The sequence below is a fragment of the Pyrus communis genome, chromosome 17 (genome assembly GCF_041283825.1).
Source record: "Pyrus communis isolate YQ-2024b chromosome 17, ASM4128382v1, whole genome shotgun sequence".
Lineage (NCBI taxonomy): Eukaryota > Viridiplantae > Streptophyta > Magnoliopsida > Rosales > Rosaceae > Pyrus > Pyrus communis.
The window spans coordinates 21,909,303-21,929,936 of record NC_142581.1 but is presented as its reverse complement, the minus strand read 5'-3'; the positions used below and the strand labels follow the sequence as shown (position 1 = coordinate 21,929,936).

Sequence of the window (20,634 nt, the reverse complement as noted above, 5' to 3'; positions counted from 1 at the left end):
TAAAATCTTCAAAACTCCATGACTTGGCTTGAAACTCGTTGAACCAAAACTCACTGAGTCGGACCTTCTGAGTTGGTGAGTCAAAACTCAACCAAATCGCGATTTGGTTACATGGTTGTGTTTGTGGGGTTGAGGGGAGTTCAATGGTGTAGGTTGCAGATCACGTTTGAGTGTTGGGATGGTCGTTTGAGGGAGTTGCAATGAGAAGAGAGTGAGAGAGAGCCTTTGGGGAGAGAGAGAAAGCTAAGTTGTGATTGGTTGAGTGTAAATGAGAGTGAAGATGGTCGTTTGAGGGAGTTGCAAAGAGAAGAGAGTGAGAGAGAGCCTTCGGGGAGAAAGAGAAAGCTAAGTTGTGATTGGTTGAGTGTAAGTGAGAGTGAAGAAATCTGATTGGGTGTATGAAATGATGGTGATAACTTTTGAGTGGTGGCGAGGAAGGTTTCATGGAAAGTTATTGGTGGATGTGTGAGGTGAAGAGAAGACCAGATCCACCAATTAGGGAAAGGGAAGGATTTTGTAGAATTTAAAATGTACAAAATCTACCTCTTTGACAGTGTTTCCGACATTGTAAATTTGTATGCGCGTGTACAAAAGTACTCGTGGTTAACGTACTTTAACGGAGCGTAACTTTTTCGTTACAGATCCGATTCGAGTCTAACACGTGCTCATGCGTTCGTAATGACGAGTACTTTTTAAGTACGAAACCAGGAAAAAGAAAATGAAAGTCAAAAATCACGTCCACGTTAGGTTCCACTTTTGGCCGAAGAAGGGTAAAATCGTCAAATTACACTAATGGAAAAGAAATTACAGTGAAAAAAGGGACATGTCGTCACAATGCGATCACGAGTGTTTGCATTTTTTTTTTTCACATTTTTCACACTTATAAATTAATTATTTTTAATTTTAATGTGCTTTGGTATTTTGTAGGAAAAATCAAATTACATTAAAACATTCATAATGTTTAATTTAGAAGTGTGAAAAATATGAAACAAATATGCAAACACACGTGATCACATCCTCTACGATTGGACGATGGATACATCGTCGTTTGGATTTTCAAACCTTCCAAACCTCATGAACAATGTTTTAGGGGAGTTGAAAATGTGTAATAATTCATAATAATTAATATACAAATGTGAAAAAATTATGTGGACACTCGTGATCCATCCCCTATGTTTTGACTATGGTTACACAGTCATTTGGATTTTTAGGGTTAAGGTTTAGGGAATGTAGATACTAATCTAGTGACAAAGTGGTATGTAGATATTAATTTAGTATGACATTTTTCATTTGATTATTCATTGAAGTAAAATGTATTTTTGCTTTAATGGGTACGGAGTTGGGTCATCTTACCCGTTAGTTTTGACACGTCGAGCTCATGTCGGGTCATATTACTCGTTCATTTTAACAGATATGGTACGACAACATCCATTAAGATATCGCATATGGCACCAAAATGGCAGCAACACAATAAATACGATATGGTCACTAAGTCGAAGAACTTTAATTTTTAAATACAGCACCATAGTCTTTCTTATTTCTATATATTTTTCTCAAACAGCAATGTTTATGCATGTGGAACACTGCAAAAAAAGTTAAGTTTATGATTTTATCATGGAACAAGCTCCACTAAATAATTTCTTCTTTTTATTTTCTGTTCTTTTTTTAGGAAAACCAAAACAACTTAATAAATCAAAGAAAATAAAACATGAGTGGCTTTGTATACACCTAAGTTTTAACTTTGGACACCAAATAACTTAATAAATCAAGAAAATAAAACATGAGTGGTTTTGTATACACCTAAGTTTTAACTTTGGACAGCCTTGTTTCTCTAAACACCCAAAATAATAAAATAATTTAATAAACTTCCAAGATACCTATATTTTTATAAATATAGTTGAAGATACTAATCTGGTACAGAAGATCTTGAACTTAGTAGTGAACTGCATAACTGCCCTAGGCTGAGAGTTTTCCTTCGTCGGCCAGAGTCACTCAGTGCAAAAGTCAATAGCGCATTTTGTCACCACATCAACACATCTATTCTACTCATCTGACCGAGCTTGAGATTAACTCTTTGATTTAGTCTTATTTGATTAACTCTTTGAGTTCCACTGTATGTTATGATATGATATACGAATATATGCACATAAAGCACAATGTCAAGAAGCCCGAACAAACCGAATAGGCTGAACTGGTCAGGCAAAACAAGAATAAAAAGCCTGACCTGAATACGAAACATACAAGTTAAATGCTACTTACGGTGTATATTGGGTGGGCGGGCATGGCAAAACTGCAAACGCTTTCTCAACGTGACATGAGTTCAGCAGGATGACTCTGTTGTGCTGTTTTCAACATCTAACTTCCAAGTAACACCCTTGGGCCCGAAAGGTGAGGTTTCAATTATATTGAATGAGAAGGATGAGATTCCCTCTTCAGTCCTCCATGTATGAGACTGCAAGGTCCTTAATCTTTTCCTTAATGTGCTACAGGAAGACGCGCAAATATTCACAACACTCGTACAAAAAATTAAAAGGAGAAATTAGGTTCTCATCCTTCATTTTGCTACTCCATTAATTAAAATCCTATTCTTTTTCAATTTTTGATCAAGGTTATTGGGTATTAATAACATCTTTAATTATTTTAATAATAAAATATTTTTTTATTTCTAAATATATTCATTTAATGTTTAAAATGTTATAGTTAGTATATTTATATTTATGACTAAATTTTTTATCATATATTTTTAGTTTTAGTTTGTATCCATTTTTAATTTGTAATTCTTTTTTAACTTGTACCAATTTTCTTTTAAGTTTTAATTTGTAACCATATATTAATTTCTTTTTGTGCCCATATTTTTTAAAGTTTATTTGTATTTGTACCCATATATATTTTTTTATTTGTACTTTTTATTTTGCTAAATGTACCCATTCTAATTATATGTACCCATTCATGTAAAACTTTTTAATCTTAAAATGTACTCATTCTTAAATATACCAATTTCTTATATGTAAAATGTACCCCTTTTATATATATATAATCTATTCAATTTTTTTGTAATCCATTTTTAAACTTATATGGGTACAGTTTTTTTTTGCTTTGATTTTAAAATGTATCCATGTCAAGTTTAATCGAAGAAATTTACTAATGTTATTAAACCTAATATCTTTTTTTTTTCTTTTTTGTGATTTTGAAGAATGTACCCATGTTTATAGACACACACACAATAGTATATTTATATTTTAATATTTTTAATCTCACAAATTATGGTTTTTTTATTTAAAATCTCATTTATATAAACAACTAAATTTTCTAATTTTTAATTTAAAAAATATAATAACGTATATAGAAATAAATTATCACATTAATTTCAGAGACTTCGATCAAAAATTAAAAACCAATAAGGTTTCAATCAAAGAATATTCATAACTAAAGACCGCATCCAAAGTCTCCCAAATTAAAAACTTAAATGATAAGTGCAATGTAGATAATTTCTATGAGAAACTCCAACTACGACGAGGAAAGAGTTAATCACCTTCACTCTTCATGAAGTACCACAAATATTCTTTTCAGCCTCTTATGTTTCTGCAAGCGACAATATTATTTGAGTCAAACCGAAAAGCTCAACAAGATAATATTAGTTATTAGAGAAATAAAAATTAAACCACAAGTGTTAAGTTTAAAGTTACCAGTAACAAAATCAAGAAAAATGATTCTGAAACACTTTATGCATTGTAAATACTCTTGAAACACAAAACAGAAAGAAAAATAATATAAGTATCTAAATACTTTTTTAAAATAATAGTTACCAACACCACATCACTAGCAACACAATGTTAGCTATTTATATGATCATAATATTTGTCTCAAATATTTCCTTATTCATCAAATACAGGATTAATCCAAACACATGCACTACTGAACTTATGGGGTGAGCTGGGTAGACCAAACTTCAAAACTTAAAAGATGCGTTCATCTAAAAAGCTTCACTGTTATATCTATTCAAGCCAAATTGGAAGACATGCAAACAACACTGGGCAAAGGGAATCATGAAAACAAAAGTAAGTACAACTTAAATTGAATAATCAAAATATTACATCTGACCAAGAAAACAGTGAGGCAATGTCTCGCTGAAAAACTTCATAGTTCAATCGTCTACAGACTCTATAGAAAATCAAGAACAGAGCATACCGTTCCACATCGACAATATGATTCCTTCAGCTGCCCCAAGATGTTATAAAATTTCTCCGTGCCTTGAATAGCATAATCAAGGTCCTTTCCTAGCTTTTCAAACTCATTCCTACATTTAGAAGGAATAATTGTTTTGAGACACAATTTTGGATGAAATCAACACAAACCAATTAATCAAACAAGTATTTAAAAGAGAATCAGCATTGCCTTAAAAGAAGTGAAAGGAATCTTCAAACCATCTGTAACTCTCTAGGGCTTTGTTCAACGAGCAAAAGCTATCATACTTATCACGATATTCTTGCACATACTCTTTGTACCTAAGATAAGAAAAGGAAAAAGTATAATGTAATTCAGATGTCAAAAACCAGGATTAAATACAACAAGGCCAAAGCCTGGTCAGATGGTTTTCTTATTGATAGAAATCTTTTATTGGTCCCTTAAGCTCGGGCTCATTCTTCTCATACTTAGAAGAGGAACAACTATTCTCATCTGAAGAAGAATCCCTCTTTTTTCTATCAGTGTCATTGCCGTCTGCCACCATTGATTTCTCATAAGAAGCATAGAATAGGATTATGATTTTCGATATATTTCATTCAACAAGTAGGTTTACAGCTTTATACAATGATACAGTCAATAGGATCCTAAACTATCGCCTATAAACAAGGCTTGATCAGAAACTAAACAAGGAAGTAAATAACTACAATATCAATTTACAATATTGACTAATTAATAGAGATATCTTCCTTAAAACTCCCCCTCAAGTTGGAGTGTATGTTAATGACACCCAACTTGCTAAGTAAGACTTCAAACTGCATTGAACTCAACGACTTGGTGAATATATCAGCTGGTTGATCACTTGTCCTTATGTAAGCTGTGCGTATTATTCCTTCTTGAATCTTTTCTCGTACTAGGTGACAATCAATCTCTATATGCTTCGTTCGTTCATGAAAAATAGGATTTGAAGCGATGTGTAATGCCGCTTGATTATCACAAAACAACGTGACTGGTCGTGGATGATTCACCCTTAGATCCAAGAAATATTTGAGTTGCCCCAAGTCTTTCAGCTTGAAACGTTGAGAGAGAAACTGCTTGGTTTCTTCAATTTCATGCAGATTATTCCCTGCTAATAAAGCAATGAAGTTACCATGACGACTTCGGACAAATAATGAATAGTTGGACCATGATTGATGAAATCTAGCGGCCTTGAGAGCATTGGATAACTTAATGAACCATTGCCTTGAAGCTTGCTTTAAACCGTAGAGAGATTTATTTAACTTGCAGACTCGAGTCTCCCTCTTTCGTCCAAAACCAGGAGGCAAGGTCATGTAGATATCCTAGTCGAGATCACCATTTAAGAAGGCATTGTTCACATCCAGTTGATGGAGGGGCCAACCTTGTATAGCGGCAACACTAAGAAGCATGCGAACTATGGTTAACTTAGCCACCAGGGCAAAGGTTTCACGGTAATCAACACCTTCAATTTGATTGTAACCTTTGGCAACAAGGCGTGCCTTGTACCGTTCGATACTGCCATCAGGTTTAAGCTTAATCTTGTAAACCCATTTACATCCAATGGGATGTGTATGCAGCGGCAAAGGCACGAGTGTCCAGGTATGATTGGCTTGAAGAGCAGCAATTTCATATTGCATGGCATCGCACCAGTTAGGATCTCGGACTGTAATAACCCTTACCCAAATAATCTAAAATTTTATTGGGCCAACCCAGCCTCTTTTTGTGTTAACTTAAGGCCCAAGGTTAGGTCCAATGACCCAACCCATGAGCCCTATCCTCTTCCTTCCTCATTTTCTGAAAAACTTAGTTTTCTCTCTCTCTCTCTCTCTCTCTCTCTCTCTCTCTAACTCTCAGAAGCTTCCACTCTCCCCAGAGCTCCGAGAGCTCTCGTCCCCTTTCCTTTTCGATACCTAAACAAATCCAACAAACTAACCACATATCTAGAATCCTTAGGGCTTGTGGAACTCAATTATAAACCTGCATGCGTCATTAGAACACCTCTGTGCATTCTGCCATTGAAGTCGAGAGCTTCAACTCTCTGAAGCTCGAACACAGGTGAGGTTCATCCCTACTTTTTCTTTTAAATTTTTGGGTTTGCATGTTGGGTTTATAACTTCGTGTGAAAACCAAAGTTTGAACTTGTGGTTTTTCTGTGTTCTAAACCCCAGAACTCGACAAGAAAATCCGTCGAAGCTCGTACACGAACTCGGCCAATCTCGACCCCATTTGATCCTATTTATGGTAAAATCCTGTTTCCCTTCTCCCTCAACATCATTTTTATGATTTTAACTTCCTGTTTTTACTTAGTTTTAGGTCCAGTCGGAATCGGGACAAATCCCGATCACAATTTTCTGGCGTTTTTCTCCGATCAGCACGCAGGCCTTCAGGCTGTTTAGGACACCCACGGGCTTTGGGCCCGTAGACCAAACCCAGCCCATTCTATTTCTTTTTAATTGATTTTTTTGTTATTTATTTCAATGACCCAAAGGGTCTTGGGCCGTTTTTATTTAGAAAAAGGCTTAAAGCCCGGCCCCGTGTGTGAGGCTTTTGGGCTGTGCAGTGCGTGAGTGTGTGCGTGTGTATGTGGACCGTGCAAGCGTGTGCATGCCGTGCAAGCGTGTGCATGTTGTGCATGTGTGTGTGTTTGTGTAGCGTGTGTATGTGTGACCGTGTGAGTGTGTGTGTGTGTGTGTAAGGATGTGTGAGTGTGTGTGGTGCACGTGCGTGTGTGTGTTGTGCCGTGCGTGTGTGTGTGTTGGTTTGGGCTTAAGCTCAAACCACCCCTTTTCACCCTAACCCTTTTTAACCAAAAACCTTAGGACCCGAAAACCCAAAATCTCTCCTAAGTCAATTTCGATGTTCCGAATTCGTTTTTGGCGTCCATTTCCTGGAATTCTACCGTTTGGGCATAGTTTGATAAATTGTACATTTTTGTGCTTAGGTGAACTTGCTAGTGGGGATTTCCTTAATCCTTTTTCCGCACAACTCTGCTGCTACAGAGTATCTGTGAGTAGACCCCTTCTAAAATTACATGATTTCATAGTTTAATTGCATAAATGAAAAGCATGCCTTACGAGTTTATGGATTGATTTTATGTTAAGCATGTTTATTGAATGTTGATTATCGTCTCGTTATTTTGTAAGGAATTAATTGTTGGCCTATATTGAGCTATATTTTAATATATCGTATTTTCCATAAAAACCATGAACTGGTAGACTATCTGATGGATGATGATAGGATGCTAGAACATGTTTTAGAAACCCCTCTTTATAGTATAGATGATGGATGCCTTTATACTATGAGGTGGTTATTTATGAGAGGCGTAACTATTTGTGTGTACCTAGTGGACACTATGCCACCTGGGGCAAGGATCTGGTGTTGGCAGTTAGGTCGGGAGAAATAATCCCTAGCTACGGGCTGAGGGACACGGAGCAGGCATTGGGCAGGGAGTTGGTAATCTTTGGCTACGGGCGCAGAGACCACGGTTCTAGCGTAGGGTCGGGAGTTATATTTATTCAGTGATCTTACTAGCAGCACACCATGCTTACGAGACAATCTGTGAGACGGTTGATATTTTGATTTCCGCGAAATGTCTTTTGAGATGTTTTTGGCATGCTAGGGTTTTCAGTAAACCTATCACTTATTATGCTAGTAGTTTTCTTTATATAAACTGTGGGGGTTAGTATCTTGATAACTGTTTTATTATTATTGTATATATGAACCTGGTCCACTCACCATTGTTTTGCGCCCCCATTCAGGTCTTAGAAACGAGGACTACGACACAACGTATGAGGCATTTCCCTACCAGTAGCGGCCTATCATTCACTTGTGTGATATCTTGTAATGATCTTTTCTTTGTGATCTTGTTTTAGAGCTTGTTCTGTGCACCCTAGCTATTTTCTTAAACTCTGTTTAATTCACTTAATTTCCCTTATGATTATTTATTCATGTAAATTTCCTCCTAATCATTACTCTTGTATTCAATAAATGGCTTTCATCATCCTCGGGGGTTGGCCAGCACATGCCTATCCGGGTATTCGGGGAATATAGGGGTCGGGACGTGTCACAAACAGCCTGCAAAAAGCTTCTTGGTTCTTTGAGAGGGTGAGATTAGTGGTATAAGCTTTATGGTGAGGTGAGAGACGATCATAGGATAAATAAATGGATAGAGGATGGGAAGTACCTGACAAGGACTGGACCACTTTTGTAGAAGATGTGGGAGCAGGCCTGGACAGGAGAGAGACCTCGACATGAAAGTCCTGCAAAAAGGTAGAGGGTTTGGTAGGTCGTGTTCCACGGCCAGATGGAGTTGGTGAGGCTGGTTGTGGTGTGGATGGAGAAGGTAGGGTTAGGGTTGGAATGGCTGGGGATGGGGAAGATGCAAGGATATCTGAAGGTGGGGAAGGTAAGGGTGGGGTGTCGCTTCGAATCATTTTAACCTTGGTGGTGAATTGGGTTTCGACCAAATGGACAAATTGTACAAGGAGCTGTTGTGTGTTAGATTTGTGTTTCATCAAATAAATCCATGTGCTCCTGGTGTAATCATCAACAATAGTGAGAAAGTATTGTGCAACAGAAAATACAAGGAACATGATAAACCCCCCTCCCCCCAAGATATCAACATGTATCAATTCAAAACATGATTTAGTGGATATGGAACTCAATGAAAATGGTGTTCTTGTTTGCTTGGCTAATGGGCAAATGACACATTTATTAGAATCACAATATTTGTGTTGGAAAAAAGGAAATAACATGGAAACAGTTTGTGATGGATGTTCTAGGCGTTGATGCCAAAGATGATGGTTGGATGTGTGAATGGTGTTGCATGTTTTTTCTTTGGTGGATTGAGATAGTATAGTCCCTCCCGTTCAATTCCCATCCCAATCATCTTCCTTGAGCGTAGGTCCTGTATAACACAAAATTGTTTTAGGAAGATGGTAATATAGAGGGAATCATGTGCAAGCTTGCTAATGGATATCAAATTTAATTTTAAAAATGGGACGCATAAAACATTATCAAGCACAAGGTTGGGAGAGAAGACAACTTGTCCAATGTGGGTGACCGTGGCAAGAGAACCAGTGGGTAGTTCAACATTATGGTTTGTAGCAGATCTTGACGTTGTGAGACAATGAGGGTTGCAAACAATGTGGTCCGTTTCACCACTATCCAAGATCCAAATATTTTTTATGCCATTATGCATGAAGGAAAAAGCTTTACCTGAAAGTTCTTCATTATTCAAGGAATTACCAACTTGATTTGCAAAGGAGGATCTGTTTTTGTTCAACATTGCGAGTATCTACTTGCAATCTTCCTGGGAAAAAGGGAAGTTTCGCATCCCATCTTTTTTGTTGTGTATGGCAACTTGGTTGCCCTTGGAAGTGGATTAGTGGCCTTGTTCAGTTTCAGCAGCCGCTTTGCGTTTGCGGCAATATTCGAAGGAATGACCTTTCCACCCACAAAAGGTGCACTTGAGATGAGCACGGCAGTTTTTGGTGCTATGATTTGTCTTGTTACATTTTCCACAGCAAAGACCACCATCCTTTGGTTCAATTTCTCGGCCACCATTCTTCACAGCAAAAGCTGTCGCTTCAGGTTGGGAAGTATACTTTCCACTTGAGACTTCTGCATGTCTCTCATGGCGAAAGACAAGAGAGTAGGCCTTGTTCACTGTAGGTAAAGGTTCAAGAAGGAGGGTATTCCTACGAACAGTGGAATAAGAATCATTTAAACCCATGAGAAATTTCATTGTTTTCTGGGTTTCAACATAAGAGATGATTTCCTTCTTTGTATCACAACTACATGCAGGAATAGAACATAGCACATCCCGTTTGTCCCACAAGCTTTTTAATTTGGTGAAATATGAACTCACCGTCATGTTACCTTGCACACGGTCATGAATCTCGTTTTCTATGTGAAACAATTGAACAATATTCACATGAGAAAACCTTTCTTGCAAATCAAGCCACATCTGCCTTGCATCCTTGCAGTTGATGACGCTACCTGAGATTTCTTTTGACATGGATCCTAAGAGCCACATCTTAGCCAGATTATTGCATCGGTTCCATTGCTGCAATTCTTCATGTTCATCTTCACTTGGCTTCTTGACTGTCCCATCAACAAGCCCTAATTTGTTCTTGACCGTTAAGGCCATGGTCATGGATTGAACCCATGTACTATAATTGTCTTCCACTAATGGCTGCGGCACAAGGACTGCACCGGGTTGGTCCGTATGGTGGAGATAAAGTGGATGATTAGGACTCTCCCACTTTGGATGTGAAGTCATGCCTAACGAGGCTATCACCCATGGTTATGTTTTACTAGGGTTGTTTTGGTGTCTGTGTGTTTGCTCTTTATTTTCCCAGATATCAATCGCTCTGGTACCATCATAAGAAGCATAGAATAGGATTGTGATTTTCGAAATATTTCATTCAACAACTAGGTTTACAGCTTTATACAATGATACAGTCAATAGGATCCTAAACTATCACCTATAAACAAGGCTTGATCAGAAACTAAACAAGGAAGTAAATAACTACAATATCAATTTACAATATTGACTAATTAATACAGATATCTTCCTTAACAATTTCTTTCGTACGTCGGTCGAATCCACCATTATATTGGGTGCACGTCTTCTACTTTCTTGTATGGGGTGGAAAACTAGCCCTCGTTTTGAGTCATCCTGCTGAGAAGCACTTGGGCTTGCTTTATTATTGCTTTCTCCATGTTCAGCCACACCAATTGCTTGTTTGCCTCCAGCTTCATTCTGTCTAGATTTACAACTAAGACCCACCGTTTTGCTAAACGAACGCCCCACATCAGGATGATCTACTCGTGATGGGTGTTGCCACTCAGACTGCACACCTCTGTGTTGAGAGCTTGTTAAATCCTCAATGATATGTCTGTACTTCTTCTTTTTATTCAAGCCTTCCTGATTACTTGGAAACTTAGAGTTTAAATCTGGAGAGGATGGCCTACCCGAATCAAAATTTTCCTTTCCTGCACGTTTCACTTTACTGAATTCAGAAACCCGGTTCTCTGAAGTGCTCATTTTGTTATCTGACTGCTTCAAAGAATTTTTTCTCTCAAACTGCTTATTAACTGTCGTTTCCTCAGGCAAGGGCTCACGAAGGTCGTTCAAGTCTGAAAACTCTCTTTGGAGTTTACTGCCTCTGCCATTAACGACAGTGGATGCGGCTGCACCTTTCTGCTGTTACCATTTGGTGAAGGACCCAATAACAGGCTGGAAACTTGTGCACTTCCCTGGATCTTTCCAGCCATATCACCGTCTTTCTGATAGTGGGGATCCAAGGGCACTGACTGTTTGCCTCGGGTACCACCTTCCTTAGAATTTCTTGGAACCTTTCTCTCATTAGCATAACCATCCTCATTTTGAGTATCTCTATGAAATTTATCTTTTTGCAAGAGGAAACCGTCATGCATTTGAGAGCTCCTTTCAGAGTACTTCCCGCCATGCCCTAAACTCTCGGAATATCTATCTGGTCTTTCTGCTGAATCAGGAACATTTGTCTGTAAATTATGATCAAAAGGCTTCCGACTTGATTGTTTAAACTCTGAAGTACATCTGCCAGAAAATGCTTGGTTGCATGCCTTTAGTGATCCAGATTCAATATTCCCATCCCTACCATCTCTATCCATCGTTTGAGAGACAGGGTCCTTCTGAGAACCTTCAACAAGTCTATCACGAGACAAATTGTGAGAAGCCTCTGGGAGATGGACACCCTTACCAGCAGAAACAGAAGGTTGCAGTGATATTTCTGTTTGTAATCTTTTTTGTGTTCAGATTTCTCATCAGTACCTTTTGATATCCTCTAAGAACTGTCAGATTGCTCATACCTGAAGTCATCCTTGGCTATACTCTCCCCTACATACAAAAGGTCTACCAAACTTTGGCGGCCTTGTAGCTCACCATGCTCAGGTGAAAAGGGTTTTATTTCTTCTAGAGGTTCACTTTTATTACGATTAGAGTTATTAACTACAGCCAATTCAGCAACCTGATCAGCATCAAGCAACTGTTTTTCAATCTCAACTGCTTCAACTTCATGATCATCTTGCTTCTCATCAATCCCACTCTGCACATGCTTGCCATCAGGAGTTCTCCATGGGCAAAGTAGAAAACCCTGGTTCAGAGCCTTGCAATTTATGCTTCAGTTCTTAGTCATCGTCACTTGCCATAAAATCCACATCCTCATCAAAACCTTCCTTGCTATTGATGCATCACTTTCACCATCACTACTACTCCCACTCCCATTTCGTGCTGGACTTTTGCTTCTGCTATGACTTCCACTGTCACTTCCAGTATCGCTGCTGTCACTATCACTGTCACTGGCACTCCCAGTATCGCTAGAGCTTCCTACTCATGCTTCATTATAGTCGAAGCCCCTTTTTTCACCAAAAAAATCAGGGGAATGCTGTTGACTATCAATTTTAACCAATGCACTTGGACGATGGATAGATCGTCGTTTGGATTTTTAAAAAATTCGAAACCTCATGAACAATGTTTTAGGGGAGTTGAAAATGTGTAATAATTCATAATAATTAATATACAAATGTGAAAAAATTATGCGGACACTCGTGATCCATCCCCTACGTTTTGACTATGGTTACATTGTCATTTGGATTTTATGGTTAAGGTTTAGGGAATGTAGATACTAATCTAGTGACAACGTGGTATGTAGATATTAATTTAGTATGACATTTTTCATTTGATTATTCATTGAAGTAAAATGTACTTTTGCTTTAATGGGTAAGAAGTCGGGTCATCTTACCCGTTAGTTTTAACGGGTCGAGCTCATGTCGGATCATATTACTCGTTCATTTTAACGGATATGGCACGACAAGATCCATTAAGATATCGCATATGGCACCAAAATGGCATCAACACAATAAATACGATATGGTCATTAAGTCGAAGATACTTTAATTTTTAAATACAGCACCGTAGCCTTTCTTATTTCTATATATTTTTCTCAAACAGCAATGTTTATGCATGTGGAATACTGCAAAAAAGTTAAGTTTATGAATTTATCATGGAACAAGCTCCACTAAATAATTTCTTCTTTTTATTTTCTATTCTTTTTTTAGGAAAACCAAAACAACTTAATAAATCAAAGAAAATAAAACATGAGTGGCTTTGTATACACCTAAGTTTTAACTTTGGACACCAAATAACTTAATAAATCAAAGAAAATAAAACATGAGTGGTTTTGTATACACCTAAGTTTTAACTTTGGACAGCCTTGTTTCTCTAAACACCAAAAATAATAAAATAATTTAATGAACTTCCAAGATACCTATATTTTTATAAATATAGTTGAAGATACCTAATCTGGTACAGAAGATCTTGAACTTAGTAGTGAACTGCATAACCACCCTAGGCTGAGAGTGTTCCTTCCTTGGCCAGAGTTGCTCAATGCAAAAGTCGATAGCGCATTTTGTCACCACATCAGCACATCTATTCTACTCACCCGACCCAGCTTGAGATTAACTCTTTGATTTAGTCTTATTTGATTAACTCTTTGAGTTCCACTGTATGTTATGATATGATATACGAATATATGCACATAAAGCACAATGTGCAGAAGCCCGAACAAACCGAATAGGCTGACCTGGTCACGCAAAACAAGAACAAAAAGCCTGACCTGAATACGAAACATACAAGTTAAATGCTACTTACGGTGTATACTGGGTGGGCGGGCATGGCAAAACTGCAAACGCTCTCTCAACGCGACATGAGTTCAGCATGAGGACTCTGTTGTGCTGTTTTCAACATCTAACTTCCTAGTCACACCCTTGGGCCCGAAAGGTGAGGTTTCAATTATATTGAATGAGAAGGATGAGATTCCCTCTTCAGTCCTCCATGTACGAGACTGCAAAGTCCTTAATCCTTTCCTTAATGTGCTGCAGGAAGACGCGAAAATATTCACAACACTTGTACAAAAAATTAAAAACTTAAATAATAAGTGCAATGTAGATAATTTCTATGAGAAACTCCAACTACGACGAGGAAAGAGTGAATCACCTTCACACTTCATGAAGTACCACAAATATTCTTTTCAGCCTCTTATGTTTCTGCAAGCGACAATATTATTTGAGTCAAACCGAAAAGCTCAACAAGATAGTATTAGTTATTAGAGAAATAAAAATTAAACCACAAGTGTTAAGTTTAAAGTTACCAGTAACAAAATCAAGAAAAATGATTCTGAAACACTTTATGCATTGTAAATACTCTTGAAACACAAAACAGAAAGAAAAATAATATAAGTATCTAAATACTTTTTTAAAATAATAGTTACCAACACCACATCACTAGCAACACAATGTTAGCTATTTATATGATCATAATATTTGTCTCAAATATTTCCTTATTCATCAAATACAGGATTAATCCAAACACATGCACTACTGAGCTTATGGGGTGAGCTGGGTAGACCAAACTTCAAAACTTAAAAGACGCGTTCATCTAAAAAGCTTCACTGTTATATCTATTCAAGCCAAATTGGAAGACATGCAAACAACACTGGGCAAAGGGAATCATGAAAACAAAAGTAAGTACAACTTAAATTGAATAATCAAAATATTACATCTGACCAAGAAAACAGTGAGGCAATGTCTCGCTGAATTACTTCATGGTTCAATCGTCTACAGACTCTATAGAAAATCAAGAACAGAGCATACCGTTCCACATCGACAACATGATTCCTTCAGCTGCCCCAAGATGTTATAAAATTTCTCCGTGCCTTGAATAGCATAATCAAGGTCCTTTCCTAGCTTTTCAAACTCATTCCTACATTTAGAAGGAATACTTGTTTTGAGACACAATTTTGGATGAAATCAACACAAACCAATTAATCAAACAAGTATTAAAAAGAGAATCAGCATTGCCTTAAAAGAAGTGAAAGGAATCTTCAAACTATCTGTAACTCTCTAGGGCTTTGTTCAACGAGCAAAAGCTATCATACTTATCACGATATTCTTGCACATACTCTTTGTACCTAAGATAAGAAAAGGAAAAAGTATAATGTAATTCAGATGTCAAAAACCAGGATTAAATACAACAAGGCCAAAGCCTGGTCAGATGGTTTTCACTATTGTAAAAGCTTGAGTATGTTCACTTACTGATAGAAATCTTTTATTGGTTCCTTAAGCTCGGGCTCATTCTTCTCATACTTAGAATAGGAACAACTATTCTCATCTGAAGAAGAATCCCTCTTTTTTCTATCAGTGTCATTGCCTTCTGCCACCATTGATTTCTTTCGTACATCAGTCGAATCCACCATTATATTGGATGCACGTCTTTTACTTTCTTGTATGAGGTGGCAAACTAGCCCTCATTTTGAGTCATGCTGCTGAGAAGCACTTGGGCTTGCTTTCTTATTGCTTTCTCCATGTTCAACCACACCAATTGCTTGTCTGCCTCCAGCTTCACTCTGTCTAGATTTACTACCAAGACCTACCATTTTGCTAAACGAACGCCCCACATCAGGATGATCTACTCGTGATGGGTGTTGCCACTCAGACTGCACAGCTCTGTGTTGAGACCTTGTTAAATCCTCAATGCTATCTTTGTACTTCCTCTTTTTATTCAAGCCTTCCTGATTACTTGGAAACTTAGAGTTTAAATCTGGAGAGGATGGCCTACCCGAATCAAAATTTGCCTTTCCTGCACGTTTCACTTTACTGAATTCAGAAACCCGGTTCTCTGAAGTGCCCATTTTGTTGTCTGACTGCTTAAAAGAACTTTGTCTCTCAAATTGCTTATTAACTGTCGTTTCCTCAGGCAAGGGCTCACGAAGCTCGTCCAAGTCTGAAAACTCTCTTTGGAGTTTACTGCCTCTGCTATTAACGACAGGGGACGTGGCTGCACCATTTCTGCTGTTATCATTTGGTTAAGGACCCAATAACAGGCTGGAAACTTGTGCACTTCCCATGATCTTTCCAGCCATATCACCGTCTTTCTGATAGCGGGGATCCAAGGGCACTGACTGTTTGCCTCGGGTACCACCTTCCTTAGAATTTCTTGGAACCTTTCTCTCATTAGCATAACCATCCTCATTTTGAGTATCTCTATGAAATTTATCTTTTTGCAAGAGGAAACCGTCATGCATTTGAGAGCTCTTTTCAGAGTACTTCCCGCCATGCCCTAAGCTCTTGGCATATCTATCTGGTCTTTCTGCTGAATTAGGAACATTTGTCTGTAAATTATGATCAAAAGGCTTCCGACTTGATTGTTTAAACTCTGAAGTATATCTGCCAGAAAATGCTTGGTTGCACGCCTTTAGTGATCCAGATTCAATATTCCCATCCCTACCATTTCTATCCATCATTTGAGAGACAGGGTCCTTCTGAGAACCTTCAACAAGTCTATCAGGAGACAAATTGTGAGAAGCCTCTGGGAGATGGACACCCTTACCAGCAGAAACAGAAGGTTGCAGTGATATTTCTGTTTGTAATCTTTTTTTGTGTTCTGATTTCTCATCAGTGTGCTTTACCTCAGAACCCCTTTTGGATGTACCTTTTGATATCCTCTCAGAACTGTCAGATTGCTCATACCTGAAGTCATCCTTGGCTGTGCTCTCCCCTACATACAAAAGGTCTACCAAACTTTGGCGGCCTTGCAGCTCACAATGCTCAGGTGAAAAGGGTTTTGTTTCTTCTAGAGGTTCACTTTTATTACGATTATAGTTATTAACTACAGCCAATTCAGCAACCTGATCAGCATCAAGCAACTGTTTTTCAATCTCAACTGCGTCAACTTCATGATCATCTTGCTTCTCATCAATCCCACTCTGCACATGCTTGCCATCAGGAGTTCTCCATGGGAAGGGCAAAGTAGAAAACCCTGGTTCAGAGCCTTGCAATTTATGCTTCAGTTCTTAGTCATCGTCACTTGCCATAAAATCCACATCCTCATCAAAACCTTCATTGCTATTGATGCATCACTTTCACCATCACTACTACTCCCACTCCCATTTCTTGCTGGACTTTTGCTTCTGCTATGACTTCCACTGTCACTTCCAGTATGGCTGCTGTCACTATCACTGTCACTGGCACTCCCAGTATCGCTAGAGCTTTCTACTCATGCTTCATTATAGTCGAAGCCCTTTTTTTCACCAAAAAAATCAGGGGAATGCTGTTGACTATCAATTTTAACCAATGCACTTGAAAACTGACCGACTGTAGCATTCAATCATTCGTGAACCTGCTCCTCCAACTTATTAGGAGAAACTTTCTCCGCAAAGTGTGGTGCAGGCAATTGATCACGGTTACCATCAGGAGCAGGTTTCTGGTGAAGTTTCTCCTCGGGAGAACTGAAAATAAAAAAATGCACATTATGACAGACAGAGACCGACAAGAGTGATCAAAATATAATACACCGTGATATACTTGCATCAATATATATAGTAGAAAACCCTTGCTTGATCCACTGTTAATCAGTTTTTATAAAAGCAGATACAAGTACAACCACATTAGAGTATAAATAAAAACCATAGTCCGAGGATCTTTATTGGTAAAGGTTCAGCCATCAAAGTAAATGACAAAAATGTACTTTTGAGATTCTAAATTATCCTAGGTAAAGGAGTTTGGGATCAGAATATGTCGAACAAATTGTACAAAATATGAAGGCACTAAAAATCTTTAAATAGGAAAAAAGAGATGGCATAAGGATATAAAATTCAAAACACTCAACTACAACTTCCAGATTAAGAATTGAAAACCATTCAGATACAAAAACCAAAGATTCATAAAACTTAGATATACAAATCAGAATGATTGGAGTTAGCATGCAACAGGATATAAATAAATTCTGTGTGATAAATAAAGGAGATAACTCGTAAAGCATCTCTAGTGATATTATGCATGCTCAAAGAGAATTTGAACAGCCTAAAGGATGCCCATTGTCCTATATTTCTACAAATTAACTTTAATACTATTGTGTATCAGGAATATATTTATTCCTTCTACATTTCTTAGATATTTTGGCTTATTATTGTGTCAAGTCATCTATTTCCTGAGGACCAAGATTCCGTACGAGCTAAAAGACAGAGTAACAGGAAAACAAGTTTGCCACCAATTGACTTGATCATGCAGAATGAGCCTTTGGGCAAAAAAGTAGATTACCATCCACTTTCTGACACAGGTTTTTTTTGAGCTTTCTAACTCCACCCCTGATTTCAAAACGTATCTCCCTGGAGCTTGATAATTAGCAATCTGATGTCAAAATTGAATGAGAAGATATAATATCACTTAATGTTATTAGAATAATATCATCAAGTATTTCTAACACTTAACTTCTTAATAGTGGGCTCATATTTCTTTATAGAGTTGGGATATGAATCTGCAATAGCTTTCTCAAAATCCTATTAAAAAGGCAAGATTGAGAGAGATAAGTGGCAGAAGTAGAAACCAAGACACTGTATGATTTTATAACAGGGTTGGATTCTTTAGAATTCCAAATGCACTATCACAATATCCAAAGTTATTTGATCGTTTCCCTCACCATTTCTATTTAACATAATTTAGCTTGGAGAAAAAGTTTTAAATTCTCTCTCTCCTAGCTGCACTCTTACACCCTCCTAACAACTCGCATTCATTCTTTTCCACTCATCTTGTGTGAATTGGTGGGATGTTTTAAAAGGCTCGCCTCAGGGCACGCCTAGGCTTCCTCTGACTGCTGTTTAACATGGTTCTTAGTTGACTCAATTAAGATCCGATGCACATTAACTTTGCACCACGCAAATCCTGATCCAACTAGCAAACCATTTCCACCTTCACCACTTTCACGCTCTTCATAAATGTCACAGAGGTCACCAACTTCCTGGTCCCATGTAAATGTAAATTCCTTCCCACCCAGATCAATAACCTGAAGCAATATTGGACCATTCAAAGCAATGCTAACATTAAGATTAATCTCTGCATCTAGATTAACTAGTATTAACAAAATTTCCAAATATTCCAATGGAGGGACTTACAAAAACTCAAATTTTATTATCTGGGCAGATAAACTATAGGAAAAACTCCGAAATTAGTGTACAAAGTAAAAATTCTGCATAAGAGTAACAAATTGCCCCAAAGGGAACAAAATTTCAACTATAAAAGCAACACCAAACCGAAGGTACAATTTCCACAAGAGAGCTCAAAGTTCCCAAGAAAAAATAAAAATTAAAAACAAACGACAATACTCCCAAGTGAAAAAAATACCCCTCAAAATTAAGACAAATGTACAGAACGTAGGGAAAAATTGAAGAAAATAAGCAATGTCCAAAATTTCTTCTCTATGACACTTCACAAAGCAACAAGAATAAAACAACGGCACCATGCCGAAAACCTTGAGCAATGCACAGTTGAAGCACAACCCAGAGACGCACACAAGCAAATCACAAACACTACGAAATCCAAAACCCAACAAAATTCGCAAAATTTAAGCAATCCCCAGTTCAAATACCCCCAAGAAACTCACATTGCCGAGGAAGTTATTAGGCGCTGGACCGAACTTGATGCGGGGCGCACCACCTTGGTCTTCGACGCGCTTGATCTCTTCCACCAAGCCCGGCGCCATACGAATGATCGCAGAGAAACCAAGTGGGTTACGCCCGGCGACTAAACTGAACTGCTCTTCCACTGCCGGCGGGGCGGCGGCTGCTGACGTGTTGGAGCCTGAGTTGCGGCCCCTGGGATTGGAGCCTCCCAGGGAGAGGTGGAGGGATGGAGGCTCGGCCAAGCTTGGCCCTTCAGGCTCCGCGGCCCGAGCCGCCGCCGCCAACTCGGCCGACTTGGATGAGTACATTGGCGAGAGGTTTAGGGCGAAACGAAATTGGTGTCGAATTGGAATTTGGAATCGGCGTCGAATTGGGATTCTTTTGAATTTCCTTGAGTCTCAAACAGAGCGCGCCAAGGGGAAAAAAAATTAAATTAAATTGGGTAACATGTTCCTTTGATCCCGTGTTTATGCGCCAACGTCGTCGTTTAGTTATAGGGCTTAAGAATTGAATTTCTTATTTCGAATGAGCAAAACTAACCTGAAGCGAGTTTACTATTATGTGCAGAAAAAATTGCATATAGCAACGTTATTGGACAAAAAAAGCTACATAGCGATGAACTGGTTTCATATAGTTATTCTTACTTAGAAGAGGCTAAGGTACGAATACTCTAAAATGGTATCATACCAAATCGAAACCATTTGGTGTAGGGGTGACCGGGTCTTGAAAATTACAATATCAAACTATCTCGCACCGGTCAAAATTTTCAATACCAACACCGGTTCCAACCGCATATGATCTATCTTGTAAATGTTTTTTTCCAACACACAAATTAGGGGTGGGGATCAAACTGACCAAAACCAAACTTAATCAATTAATTTTGGTTTGGTTTGATTTTGACCAATAAAAATGTCAAATAATTCAAAAATTGAAC

General features: G+C 38.0%; 3 pseudogenes; all 3 read right to left on the bottom strand.

Moving 5' to 3' along the window:
- Positions 1 to 2,432: 2,432 nt before the first annotated feature.
- On the bottom strand, positions 2,433 to 13,965 carry LOC148689616 (uncharacterized; annotated as a pseudogene).
- LOC148689617 (uncharacterized) lies at positions 9,069 to 10,168 on the bottom strand (annotated as a pseudogene).
- On the bottom strand, positions 13,962 to 20,494 carry LOC148689615 (uncharacterized; annotated as a pseudogene).
- Positions 20,495 to 20,634: the final 140 nt, after the last annotated feature.